Below are 15,153 nucleotides of genomic sequence, written 5' to 3' on the forward strand. Positions count from 1 at the left end.
CTAGAATTAGGGTAAATTCTCCCGCTGTGCTCCAATTGATGAATTGGTGGAGAAAGAAACAGTCTACATGGGGACTAAAACCCCGCTGTGCTGTCTCATACAAAATGAACATCGGTGTTACATTACCGAGCCACCTACATTTTTCAACGACCAGCTGGGGATTAGATAAATGTAAGCAAATCATCAATAAGAGGGACTTGGCTTATTTGTTTGTGGCAGAGCAAGTTCCTTTGGCTGAGCATGTAGGTAATTTGCATGCTCGCACACATACACACACCCCGTTGGAAACTGTAAAAGCCTGAGAGGCCAAAGCCACAACATGCCAATATTTCACAAATGCTTCAGCTTTGTGAAGCTAATTCTCTGTGCATTTGATCACTGATAAAACTCCAGAATTCCAGCAACTCTGAACTGTTTTTTGCTTGAACCGAGGGACCCTACATATATAAAGGTACATAATTACTTAGACTAACTCAACGTCACAGTTTAAAATAAAACAAAACCAAACCACTGCATACTAGAAGTCAACACAATACTAGAACCAGGGGGCATTCATTGAAAATGCTGGGGGGAGAATTAGGACTAATAAAAGGAAACACTTCTTCACGCAACATGTGATTGGTGTTTGGAATATGCTGCCACAGGAGGTGGTGATGGCCTCTAACCTGGATAGCTTTAAAAGGGGCTTGGACAGATTTATGGAGGAGAAGTCGATTTATGGCTACCAATCTTGATCCTCCTTGATCTCTGATTGCAAATGCCTTAACAGACCAGGTGATCGGGAGCAACAGCCGCAGAAGGCCATTGCGTTCACATCCTACATGTGAGCTCCCAAAGGCACCTGGTGGGCCACTGCGAGTAGCAGAGAGCTGGACTAGATGGACTTTGGTCTGATCCAGCTGGCTTGTTCTTATGTTCTTATGTTCTTAAATCAAGTAGAGAATTAAGGCAAGGAAAAAATATTCTGGGCCCATTTGTTTATATGTTTTAATGAAAACAAATAGCAGTGTGACAAATGGTCCACTCTTGGAACGAGTCAGGACATGAATGACTTTTCCATGGCAGAGGTGTACCAAGAATGGTACATGCACTACTGGCTTTACAATGGATCCAGCCATTCCTGCTTCCCATACCTGAACTTGCCAACTCTACCTTGGGAAATTCCTGGAGATTCAGGGATTGGACATAAAAATGGTAGAGTTTGGAAAAGAAAGGGGTGTCAGCAGGGTATAATGGAGTTTACTCTCCAAGGCAACCATGTTTTCTAGGGAACTGGTCTCTGTAGTCTGGAAATCAACTGGGAGATCTCCAGTCCCCACCTAGAGGTAGGTGTCGGAAGTGAAGGAATTCCCACTGGCCGAATTCCCACTGAAAATTTAATCTAGATACAACCAGATTTCAAAAGAACCTTTTCATCCAGGTTCCAACATCCTCACTGCAGCATGTTTCTAGTGAAGACGTCTAGCCCTGCCCCTGCGGGAGCGGGGGTGCCTGCTGTCAGGGGTGCAATTGTTAAGCTAGCAGCACCAAAATTTCAGAGTATCTGAAATTTTCTGATGATGCCACCAAGGTTTGATGAAGTTTAGTTCATGGGGGCCAAAGTTATGGACCCTCAAATGTGTAGCCCCCATCTCCTATTAGCTTCAATTGGAAACAATGGGGAATGGGCACCCTCTTTGGGAGTTTATAGCTTTGGACTCCCTGGACCAAACTTTACAAAATCTGGGTGGTATTAGTAGGAGGCTCTTCTGATGATACCATCCAAGTTTGGTGAAGTTTGGTTCATGGGGGCTAAAGTTATGGACCCTCAAATATGTAGCCCCCACCTCCTATTAGTTCCCATTGGAGTTGTTTTTTTTTCAAAAAGGTGCATACACAAGCAGGTCCTGGAAAATCCCATGATAGGGGGGGGGGGAGCACCAGAAACGGGACTGATCTGTGTTCTGCAGTTCAGCTGTGAGGACATTTCGAGGGAACCTGGTTATTTTGGGTAACTATCCCAGGTTTAATCGCCTGTGAGGAAATCACCACTGTCTCTTAGCCCCAGAGTTCAGATGGGGATTATAGCGTGTCAGGGAGGGGGGGGGAAGAGAGAGAGAGAGAGAGAGAGAGAGAGAGAGAGAGAGAGAGAGTCAGGACCTAGAACATCCTTCCTTTTTACTACTCTGGTACTATCCCTTTAATGTGTAGATTCCTGCACTCGGGGAATCTTCCGTCCAGCTGACACTTGCTCTCCATACTCTTCTCTGTGTTGACACCATGATGACAGAATTTGCATACTGCCTCTCTACCCTTCCTAGCTAGTTAGTCTAGGTAGAATCCTGTCTCCACTCTACTCTGTCTAGAATGGAGTTCCTTTCAATAGAGGACTCATATTCATTTTGAAAAGATAAAGAAGAATTGGTTTTTACATCCCACTTTTCTCAACTGCAAGGAATCTCCAAGCTTACAACTCCTTCCCCTCCTCACAACAGATAATTTGTGAGGCAGGTGGAGCTGAGAGAATTCTGAGAGAACTGTGATGTGCCTAAGGTCAATCAGAAGCTTCATATGGAGGAGCAGGGAAAACACTCTTAAACATTATACTACACTGACTCCATGTGTAACTTTTTAAGCTGCAAATAAAAATCTGCTGTGTTATGTGCCTTGAGTACTCTGCCAACTAATATTCCAACAGTTGGCAACCCTAATGATCATACTGAGCCATTTGGAGGGGGATACTGGGAACAGTTATGATTTTCCCAGCAGACAGATTGGATGGAGGCCAACAGATTCACTGAGCAATATTGAATGCATTATAGTAGTATTTCACCTTTTGTGTACTTCCTTTTTTAAATCCAGCAGATGTATAGTTATTGTTTTAATGTATCTTATCTATCAATTGGTGACTTTTTATCTATTTTATGCTGGTCTGTGACCACAATAAAGATTTACTGATTGACTACTAATTTGTGTGTGTATATGTAGGGAAGAGTAGGATATGCTGATGACTTGTTGATGCTTCTGTTATCTATATCTATAAATAGGAAATACCACTGACTGACTCACTGACTGACTATCAAAAGAACTCAAAAACCACCGAACCTACAAAGTTGAAATTTGGCACACCGGTTCATTTTGTGGTTTAGGTGCTCACTAAGAAAGGATTTCTCAAAATATTCACTTCCACTTGATTTATTACCTATTTACTGTTTTCACTGCTCATCTCTGTCCATCTGCGCAAATATTCTAAGGGTAAATCAGCCCCTCAGTCCACAGACATGCTGCACGAACATTCTAAGGGTGATAGTTCAACACCTTCAACCCTACCCTGAACCTCTTCACAGCCTTCTCATTCATCAGCATCCAATGCCAGAACACTTCCTTTCTGCATCCCGAAAATACAATGGCTGCTTCCATATGACGGTTTTTGGAGCCCACCAGGTGAAAGAGAGCAATAACACATTGCATTAGAAAAAAGACAACTACAGGAAGCTGCTGCAAACTATGCGAAAACAAACCCATCAGTCCACAGACAGGCTGCAAAGAAGTATGCTGAATGTCACCCCAAAATTCATAGAGAGACTGTGATGAAGCATGCGTAGCGAAGCACTGATGCCCTGCTAATAATCCTATATTTGAAATGTTATATTTATTGTAATTTAGAACATTTTGTTATAATACTATGTTTATTGTTTCATGCTTATTGATATTATGTTCTTTGATGGTTATTGCTTAATGTGATGATTATTGGTGGTGACAGTTGCAGCTGCTGTTCACCATCCTGAGCCCTTCGGGGGAAGGTGGGATACAAATCTAATGAATCAAATAAAATCATATACTGGTAAGTAAAAAGTAGGCATATGCAATCCAGTCATTAAACTTGGTTTTTAATGTAGGATCCTGATATGCAGCAATAAATAATCATCTCATGCCAACTCTAGTGATCTCAGTCCTTTTCCTTGTATCCATATGTAGATGGTAACAGACTGTTCCCTATGGGTGCACATATCAACACTTTCCTGGTGTCTGCCAGGTGCTTTGAAAGTGGGTGGGTCCAGGTGAGACTTTTGCCTTGCAAGGCTTCTGATTAGCTATTGGAGATTGAATTGGCTGTGCAGTTAAAAAAAACATTGCTTTGACAGCAGCTACCAATGGCACCAGGATCTTCCCTGTGTGATTGAAGGTAAGTTGCAGCAGCCATTTTGGAACTGACTCTGCCTCCTGTGGCAGCCATTTTGTGTCTGCTCCCACTGTGCTGGATCAGCATTCCAAAGATGCTCATGTGCTCCAAAAAGGTTGGGGAAGTTTTCTGGAAGCATGGATAGTGACCAGGGCTCATTCCGCATGGGCCAAAAACAGCAGTGTGAAAACAGTGTGAAAATGGTGTAAAAGGGTTTAAAATGGTGTAAAAGGGCTTATACCGTTTTCACACCATTTTCACACCACTGTTTTTGGCCCATGCGGAATCAGCCCAGGATTCTTAAGTGTTTAGGGATGTGTTTATTTTAGCAGCAATGTGGAGAATGGAGAGAAATGTCATTTCCATGGTGTTTAACACCATAGATAAAACACTATCCTATCAAAAGGAAGTACTCCCAGAAATTCAAGTAGTTAACTAGCAGTTGTTTTTCGAATCCATGATGGACTCTGGAGAGTCTTGAATCTGATCTGAAATCAGACCAAGTGAGTGCATGCTTTCCATTAATAGATGTTTCAGAGCAAATTTCAGAACAGATAGTTTGCACCAATTTGTGACCTAGGGTAGATCTGTGCCCACACCATCATTAATTTTCATGTGACATGTATGCGCTCAGTAAGGACACAAATGCCATATTGCTAAGTACATGGGAGATTAAATAGAATGAAAGCATAAACACATAAATTGGGGATGGGGGAAGAGATGTATGCCGCACAATAATTATAGAAGAGACCAATGAAAATGTTTACTCAGGAAAGTATATAGACAAAAGGCTATTGATGTTCCCCATCCGTGAACTTTACTAGACATCGTTTTCACTTCTGATCTTATATTGTGTGAAGTAGCTCTGGGTGACAGTGTTGTCTAACAGCTTCTGAAAGCTTCCCATGATAAACACTCATTAATAATGCATTTTACAAGAAATTATTAAAGACCAGAGAAGTACTCTTGTATCATTTCATCAATATGCTAAAAGCATTTACAAGTGCCATCTTCATTTTAACTTTAGAGCTGAGAGTGCATTAGTCTATATTGGCGGATTTTGCATGTTTAGTCAAAACAGCAACTATAAAATTCATGTTATGTTAATGTTAATGCATAAAAAGCCATGGTCTGATTTTTGCTTCCTGACTGAAAGTCTGTGAGTTGTGCAGAGGCATTAAAAAACTGCAAAGACCAGAAGAGCACAGGGGGAGGCACTTCTGTCCCCATGCCTGCAATTTGCCACCACGTAGTACGGGGAACCCCAATGTGGGCTCCGTGGAACCAAATGACATTTTTCCTGGTGTCCACCAAGGGGTTTTAGGAAGCGAATGGGGATTTTGCTTCTGTTGGGCCATTAGATATCTGATTGGCTGTGCAGGTTTTTAAAAGCATTGCATTTGGCAATAGCTGCCATGATAGCACAAGGAGCTTGGTTGTGTAACTGAAGGAAAGCTGTGTGTACACAAGAAAATATTTTTGAATATTATTTAGAGGACATCTTGCTAAGTCTTCCTTCTGCCTGAAAAGCTGAAATTATAGCTGATTCAGCACAGGCAACACGAACAGGTTAGATGACCCATGTTGCCTTTGCCACCATTTCAGCCTTGGCTCCCACCTGGTGGAATGCTCTGTCAAATGAGACCAGAGCTCTTCAGGATCTTTGCAAGTTCCACAGGGTCCATAAGGCCCCTTCCGCACACGCAAAATAATGCGTTTTCAAACCACTTTCACACCTGTTTGCAAGTGGATTTTGCTATTCAGCACAGCTTCAAAGAGCACTGAAAGCAGTTTGAAAGTGCATTATTCTGCATGTGCGGAATGAGCCTTAGACAGAGCTATTCCCCAAGCTATAACTGAGGACAGTGATGATTTCTATCCATCATTAGCTGACCTGCCCTCCTCTTTTTCCTTTTTCTGATGCAGCTCTCAACCACAAACCCCATGTTCTTCACGCAAGGGAGTTAGGGGAGTGTCTCAGATACATTCCAAGGGAAGATAAAGTTCCAAGAGAATGTAAAGTTTAAAATTTACGACTGCTCTTACAACCGCTCCGCAACTCAGACACCATCTTGCACTGATCATGAAGCTGTATTATTGTTTTAACATCTTCAGATATATCCTAAGTTAAATTGGACCATCACTTCCTCCACTATTCTTTAGTGTTGTGATTGAATGTTGTTCTGTATGATTTTAATATGTTGTAAACCTCTGCAAATGAGCGGTGGAGAAATGGTAAAAAAAAAATCCTGAATACATAATAATAATAAGAGGAGTTGAAGATTTTGGTTTATAGCCCACTTTTCTCAACCATAAGATGTCTCAAAGTGACTTACAAACTCATTCCCTTCCTCTCCCCACAACAGACACCTTGTGAGGTAGGTGGGGCTGAGAGAGTTCAGAGAGAACTGGGACTATCCCATGACTTTTGTACCTTTGACTACAAGTCAGCAAGAAGAGGAGTTTGGATTTATACCCCCGCTTTCTCTCCTGTAAGGAGTCTCAAGGTAGTTTACAAACTCTTTTCCACCAACAGACACCTTGTGAGGTAAGTGGGGCTGAGAGAGTTCTGAAGGAACTGTGATTAGCCAAAGATTACCCAGCAGGAATATAGGAGTGGGTAATCGGTTCATCAAACAAGTGTCTGCCACTCATGTGGAGGAGTGGGGAATCGAACTCCACTTTAGAGTCCCTTGCTCTTAACCACTACACCATGCTGGATTTCCATGTTGTAATAATAGCTGTGTTGTAGATAGCATCTGCTTCTCTTGCTAGGAGGATTCATGAACTCTCCCATTCAATGAAGGAAAAAAGTGTGAAGTTTATCTCAAAGCTAAATGTCCAGGTACATGTGGAAGTTCTTTCTCAAGTTAAACATCTGGCTAAATCTGAAAAAAAAGCATAACAGTTTAAGAACATCCAAATCCCTCATTTATTGGTATACAGTGGAAAATAAAGACAGGATTCTAAAATTAGGAGAAAGGAACCATAATTTGGAGGCTGAATTAACAGAGTCATAAATAGGATGAGTTTTCAATCCGCTAGAAACTTTGGCACACGAGGGCACAGTCATTTGCATAATTGCTTGGCCTCCTATTGGCAGGTTTTAATTTTGGATACTCAATTGCAATGAGTTTTCCAAACTTTGTGATTTATGCATCACCGGTTTATGGAGTAGAACTTCCAGTGTCTTGATATCGGTGACAAATGACCTCAGCCAGAAGAGTTTGATTTGCATATGCATAATGTAATTTGAGAACTAATGCTTTGGGCTAGTGGGAATTCTTGATATCATTATGTTAATTTGCAATATGTTTCTGGGTGTTCCTTTAATAGCAGAGATGTCGAAATTAAAGCTGGTACATTCCATTTAAAATGAGGTATAAAATTAGATATACATTGCAGAGTGCTTTAAATAAACATCACTCTATTAGAAAATATGATTACACATTGCAAGATGTGTTTACTTCTAGCTGTTTATTGCTGCGTATTCTGTTTTATTTTTTTTAAAGTATGCAGCCCTGATCTGAATTTACTTTAGCATGAATGTACATTTCTAGGACAGTCATATCATTAACTTATTCATAATGCACCACTAAGTCAGGCATAATTGTTTACCATCAAGGCACAAAATATCAGGATGGGAGGAAATTTTTGCCCTCTAAGGAGCACGTAATCTCAATCTTCAAAATCATTATTAAAATACAGGAATGAGCAAAACAGGCAACCTCTGTTTATATGGTTATTTCAATATTTCCAAATATGGACACTGAATGATATGGAGCATTTACCCTCAGAAGAGCAGATGCATGGATTCATTTTCAAATAATTGTTACATACTGCATTTATCTTACAACATAATCTCAATCGATGTTGTCCCATTCTATGACAACACCGTAACTCCCTGATAGAGTGCCATACATTAGCCTTCTTTGGAATATTATGTACAATACTGATCACCACGTCTCAAAAAGATATTCTGGGGCTGAAAAAGAGGCAAAGGAAAGGAAACAAGATGTTTATGAGGTTATAGAGTTGAAGTCTTTTCAGTTCAGAAAGGAAAGAGTTCAGACTAACATGTTAGAGAGCCAGTGATATAATGGTTAAGAGCAGAGGTGGGATCCAGCAGGTTCTCACAGGTTCCCGAGAGTAGGTTACTAATTATTTGTGTGTGCCAAGAGGGGGTTACTAATTGGTGATTTTGCCACATGATTTTTGCCTTAGTTACGCCCTCCTCTCAGCATTAGCGCACAGAACTTGAAGCAATCTAACAGGAGGTGCACTGGCATGTGTGGCAGCCTGCACCTGCGTGCATTCGTTTCCCGCCCAAGGACCAGCGCAGCGGCTGCGTCCTTGCCACAGCCCTGCCCAGGAATGCCCCACTCCTGGAATGCCCGGCCACACCCCTGTCGTGCCCCGCCCAGCCCCATTGGCACTACGCCACAGTTTGAATCCCACCACCATGGGAACCTGTTACTAAAATTTTTGGATCCCACCACTGGTTAAGAGTAGTGGACTCTAATCTGGTGAGCCACCACTTTGGTTCTCCACTCCTCCACATGAAGCCTGCTGTGTGACCTGGGGCCAGTCACAGTACTTTCCGAACTCTCTCAGCCCTACCTATCTTACAAGGTGTCTGTTGTGGAGAGGGGAAGAGATTGTGATTGCAGGGTGCTTTTTGTTTTCTTGGTTGAGAAAATTAGGTATAAAACCCAACTCTTCTTTTATAAAATTATGCAAAGATTACAAAATGTGGATGGATGCCTCTTCTCCTTTTGCCATAGTACCAAGGCTCTGGGTGAACCTAATGGGCAATATACACGGGGGAAACAAAAGGAAATAAGTCTTTACTCAATGAATCATTAAAGTGTGAAATTCACTGCTAGTAAACGTAATGATAGCCACAGGCATAGATGGCTTTATAGAGGAATAGATGGATGCATGGATAAGACCGTCAATGGCTACTACCCATGATGACTAAAAGGAACCGTTATATTCAGGGGCAGTAAGATTATATTTATATTCAGGGGCAGTAAGATCCTGGTTAGGAGGGAGAGACCTCCAAAGAAAACCAGGGTGATATGGAGGCAGGCAATGGCAAACCACCTCTGAACGTCTCTTGCCTTGAAAACCCTACAGGGTTGTCATAAATTAGCTGTGACTTGACAGCAAAAAGGAAAAAAAAGTATCTACAGCCCAATGCTACGACAAGACATCAGGGACAAGCCATGTTGTTTGCCCATCGTGTGCAACTGATCAGCTTTTGTGTTAAATAGCTTGCTGTATGAGATGGACTCCTGATTTGATCCATTAAGATTCTTGTTATATTGTTATATATACCCACAGACTTCAGTAGATTAAGAAGAGTGTAACTCTGCTTAGAATTCTTTTGTTAGCATCTAAACTGACTTTCCGTAATGGCTCTGCAATCCGAAAGGTGACAATGGCTGTAGTATCAATTGTGTCCACTAGCATTTAGCATGCAAGAGGTGTTCTGCAACTCATTACAGATATTTTTTTTATTTTTTTTATTGTTTAGATTTTTATACTGCCCTATCCCCAAGGCTGTACCAGCCTTCTTGTGCTGTACCAGCCTCCAGTCTCCAGCCTCCACAACTCTTAAGCCCTGGCATATGAAATGTCCATTAAGGATTAGCAAGCTAAAGAAAAAGGGTGGGGGAGATGCAAAGTGGCTGGTGATAGCTTTATTGTCTTATATGTTTTATAGGCCTTATATGTTTAAGCTTCATCAGGGAAATGAGAGTCCTTTTTGCTGAACCTTTCCACAGCAAAAAGAATCCTGATAGAATGTGTAGGTGCTACACATGACAATAAAGCCATCACTACTAGTTACCTGGCATCTTTTATCCTTTTTTGCAGACTTGTTGCTTGGGGTAGCCCTAAGTTTCTTCTCTTCTTGATTTAGAGTCTCCAGCACTCCATCAACAAATGCCAGAAAATGTTAAGGGCAGTGCCGGGGGAGAATGGGACATTACTACTGGATGACAATCTAGCATGCAAATGTCCATAGAGGTTAAAAAGGTAAAGGTAGTTCCCTGTGCAAGCATCATCAGGTCATTACTGACCATGGGGTGATGTCACATCTTGATGTTTACTAGGAAGATTTTCATTACGGAGTGGTTTGCCATTGCTTTCTCCAGTCATTTATACTTTACTCCCAGTAATCTGGGTACTCATTTTACCAACCTTGGAAGGTTAGCTAAGGCCCCTTCCGCACATGTAGAATAATGAACTTCCGATCCCCTTTCGATGCACTTTGCAGCTGGGTTTTACTGTGCAAAATAGCAAAACCCACTAGCAAAAAATAGTGAAAGTGGATTGAAAGTGCATTATTCTGCATGTGCGGAACTGAAACCGACTTCTGTCAGTAACTGAAACTGACTTCTGTCAGCGTTGAACTCTGGTTGTGAACAGAGCTTTGATTGCAGTACTGAAGCTGACCATTCTACATCACAAGGCTCCTGTCAAAATCCACAGAGAGGTGGGGAAAATTCTACACCATCTCAATGGGGGCCATTTTCCAGTCATTTCTGTCTCCCATTAGGTTCTAGTCTTCTTGGCTGTTATGATGTTATAGCTGAGCTCTGTAAAGAGTATTTGCTAATTTCCTTGTTTATTTTTGGTTTTCCCCCACTCCTCAATTTCACAAGGATAAGCCGAAGGTGAGGGGAAATAACTTGTGGAATCCGTAACCTCACCAGGTTTAGCTGGAATCTATTTCTCGTCTACTCCAGAACAATCCCTGTTGGGCATGTACTGCCAATACTTACCTGAAAATCAGTGACTGTGGTTTCATCCCTTGAATCTCTGCACTAATTCTTCCACACAAACATGCCTTCTCCACACGCACCAAAGCACTTTCCAGCTTATACTTGCTACTTTTAAAATGAGGCACCCGACAGAAAAACATATTGTGCTTATCCTAACAGGATCAATACAGCCAACTTCAGAAATTAAAATCCTATACAAATTATGAGTCCGCAAGCTAAAAAAGGGGGAAAACCAAACTGCCTATACAAGCACTATTTAGAGGTTTCTAGCTGTAACCCATTACTTTGACTTCTATTTAGCAATTGCGTCTCTTTTGGGAAACTGTGATGCAGAAGATAATGGTTCATGTTCAAAGCACACAAACTGAAACTGGATTCACCATATGTTATTCTTAACACACTTTATCATAGTGATCGACATTGTCTACTATGTTCATTTGTCCCCCTGCCCTTCTTCTAAGGGGTTCAGAATGGCATACATTTTTTCTCCTTTCCCCATGTCATCCCTTCAACAATCCTATGAGGTGTACTAGGTTGAGAAAGAGTGACTGATCCAAAGCCTCAACAGCAATTGGGGAGGGTCAGATTTGAGTCTCCCAAATTGTAGCTCAACATTCTATCTACTATATCATCCAAGAAATAATTTAAAAGTATTTTGATAACTCTGTTGTTTACCAAGAACAGGACCTTTTGCACGGAGCCATATCTGCGGTAGCCCTAGGGGACAGCAAAAGCGGCTGTTCCCAGGGAGCCGTGGCGCGCATGCAGCTGCTTCTGCAACCCGATGCCGTTTGATATGCTGGCTAATGACCACCACGTTTTTCCTACCTCGCTCCCTGAGCGAGGTTTACGGAAAACGGTGGCTTCGAGCCACTGCTGTGCGAATGGCAGCAGCTCGAAGGCACCCTCCCCCCCTTTCGCCCTCCACCTACCATGTCTGTGGCCGTCCAGCACATCGCCGAGGCCTGGGGACATGCCCCCCTGCCCTGCGACGCCAGAGCACTCGCGCAGGGCAGGTGGGTGTGTCCCTAGGCCTTGGCGACATGCCGGATGGCCACAGACACAGCAGGTCCGCCGGGTGACGGTGCTCCGCGGCGCTGTCTTCCTGGCTGTTTCTGGGACCGTTCATGCGAATGGTCCCAGGGGGGTTGGGTCGACGTTGTATACGCCGACCCAACCCCAATTGTAGCCGTGCGGAAACGGCCAGAGATAGAAATCCTCTTGACTATATCTTGGAGGACCTGCATCCTCAGAAGCTGATCTGTATTATAGAACACCCTGTTGGATTTCTTTTTTAATCTCTCTTTTTTTATGGGGGATGTGAATGATACTGGCAACCATGAATCTTGACAGGTATTCAGACAAGATGTTGGACCAAGTAGGTCTTTTACCTTTCCTACTAGGAATCTGGTGTAATGTAATCCTGGGGTATGTGTAGCGGAATGAATCTGATTGATGCCATTTCCAAATGCACTGCATGCTGGGAGAACAGCACGTTTACCCAATTACTTTCAGAGCTAGGGTGCAGGATCCACCTGAAACCACAAATCCAACTTCACATTTTAAAATATTTATTTCTTTTAGTTGTGTCAGCAAGGCCTCTAATGGGCTATTGAAAAAAAGAAACGAAGACAAAAAAAAAAAAAAAAAAAAAAAAAAAAAACAAAAAAAAAAAAAAAAAAAAAAAAAAAAAAAAAAAAAAACAAAAAAAAAAAAAAAAAAAAAAAAAAAAAAAAAAAAAAAAAAAAAAAAAAAAAAAAAAAAAAAACAAAAAAAAAAAAAAAAAAAAAAAAAAAAAAAAGAAAAAAAAAAAAAAAAAAAAAAAAAAAAAAAAAAAAAAAAAAAAAAAAAAAAAAAAAAAAAAAAAAAAAAAAAAAAAAAAAAAAAAAAAAATTAGCTGTACAGATTTTTTTTAAAAAAATGTTTTGGCAGCAGCTGCTACCACAATTCAAGATCTGTACTGTGTTAAGCTGTGGCAAACATTTTGTAACTGGCTCCGCCTCCTGCAGCAGCCATTTTGTGGCAGCCATTTTGTTGCTGTGTCATGACAAAATTCCATATGTGCTTGAAAGCTCCAAAATGCTGGGAACCCCTGCTCCATCCCATATCATATCTCTGGTACCCACATAATGTTTCAGTTAACTCACAGAAGAGTTTGCCTCTCTTTTTCACTTCCAGAGTCTAAACTGAGGTTTATTAACATACTGAGATGAACATTTTCCCACTTGCTTCCGTTGGGGTCAGCTCAGCTCATCTCCTGTAAGCCCTGTAAGTGGCAGAGACATTTTCTAAGGTAATATATATAGTCATGAAAGAAATTACCATACTTTTTGCCTTGGGGTACTACTTTAGACCAAACCTATAGGATAGACTATTTAGGATAGACTGATTCACAACAATTCACAGTAATCCTTCAAGCTTACAACAATATTTACCAGAGATGACATAATACCAAGATCCAAGAAATGAAAAAATGCAAAACAAACTTCAATATTTAATTTATACACTACATATTCCTTTAGCACAGACCAGATGACCCAGGAGGATTCTTTGAGTTAACTACTCTCTCAGTACAAAGTTTTGAATTAAAAAAAAAAATCTAAAGTGTTGTTTTAGACATAGTGATAGGTTATACAAATACAAATTTACAAACACAAGCCTTTGACTATTTGACATTCCAAAGTTGCTCTTAGGAGAATTTATAATGTGGTGAATCACTCCAAAATAAAATTAAGATGCTTGGCTAAAAAGCACATATAAAAGATACTGGTTTTGTCTCCAAAAAAAAAATCCTACCTCCCTGAAGGGCTTTCTAGTTCTTTTTTTGAAATGCGAAGATTACTGGAGAAGAAGGTGTTTTATGCTTGTGAAGTTACCCTTTTCAGTACAACAACTGTGAAGTCTTGACAAACACTTCAGAAATTTCACTCAAAGTCAAGAACAATCTTTGAATTTGGGTGGGAAGCATAGAAAACTTTAGAAAGGTTGCCAGGAAAGGAAATATATATATATATTCTTTGTAAACAGGGTTCCCTAACAGCACCACCACTACTATCTATGCCTTTTCACATGCAGGAACACAACATATGCAACAATCTGTAAGAGACCTAGAAAATAATACTTATGTGGCATGCTTTTTTAAAACCCTAGCTCTCTATCTCTTACAAATTCTCATCGATTTCCTCACAAATCCTTAATTCGGTAGCCCAATTCTATGCTTTTTCACTTTAATGAAAAGATCACTGAATTCAGTTTCAATTACTCCCACCTAACTGCCCTAAGTAATAGCTAGAGGTAGGGTTGCCAAATCCTGGTTGGTAATCCCCAGGAGTAACATAGGAGTGGAGAGTTCAAAATCAGTGTTGGCAATTTGGGGAATTCATAGAGCATCGTGCAAAGCTGTGGCATCCCTTCCAGTTCTGAAACCAGAAGTGACATCACAGAATCTCTGATATCAAATCTCTCTCTCCCACATATCCCTTTTTGCTCCTGCTGGTCCATAGAACAGCTGTGGGAGCATGGCCTTTGAGCAGAAGGATGCCTGCCACAGTGGGCAAGATATGTAAAAAATGTTCAAGCAGGCAATCTGGCAGATTTAGATGACTAAATTACATATTATCCTGGAAATTAAGGAAGTCTGGCATTGGGTTTGTAAGACTGTACATCCAGAAGTTTTCTACTGTTTCTCATACTCTTAGATTTGATGGTTGCTCTGCTGGAAATATTTCTAGATCGGAGAGGACTAAGTCTAGATAAGAGAGGCCTTCCTAATTCAAATTTTTCTTTTTTCCAAACAGGCTGTTGAACAATTCTTTGTCATGATGGCAATTGTGTGGTTTCTGAAACTGGAATATAAATCTGTTTTTGTTTTCCAACACACTGTATGTTTTACATACAGCCACTAAATCTAGGAACACCTGGATTTACAGATAAAACTCTTAACACAGGGGTGTTAAGAGCCCAACTCGCCCAACTCATCCAGAAGCTGAGCTCGCCATGCCAAATTGGAAATGAGGAGGGGATTGCCTCAGCTGACTCCTGGGTCTGATAAGCCTAGGGCCTGTTAAGGCCATGTGTTTGATACTCCTGTCTCAACTAATTGTCTTTAGAGGGCTGTACAAAATATTCAGATAAGGATTTTGGACTCATTTTTAGATTTGTGTCATGGAAGCTTGTTGAGTAATCTTCAATCAGTCACAC

The sequence above is a fragment of the Sphaerodactylus townsendi genome, linkage group LG04 (genome assembly GCF_021028975.2).
Source record: "Sphaerodactylus townsendi isolate TG3544 linkage group LG04, MPM_Stown_v2.3, whole genome shotgun sequence".
Classification (NCBI taxonomy): Eukaryota; Metazoa; Chordata; class Lepidosauria; order Squamata; family Sphaerodactylidae; genus Sphaerodactylus; species Sphaerodactylus townsendi.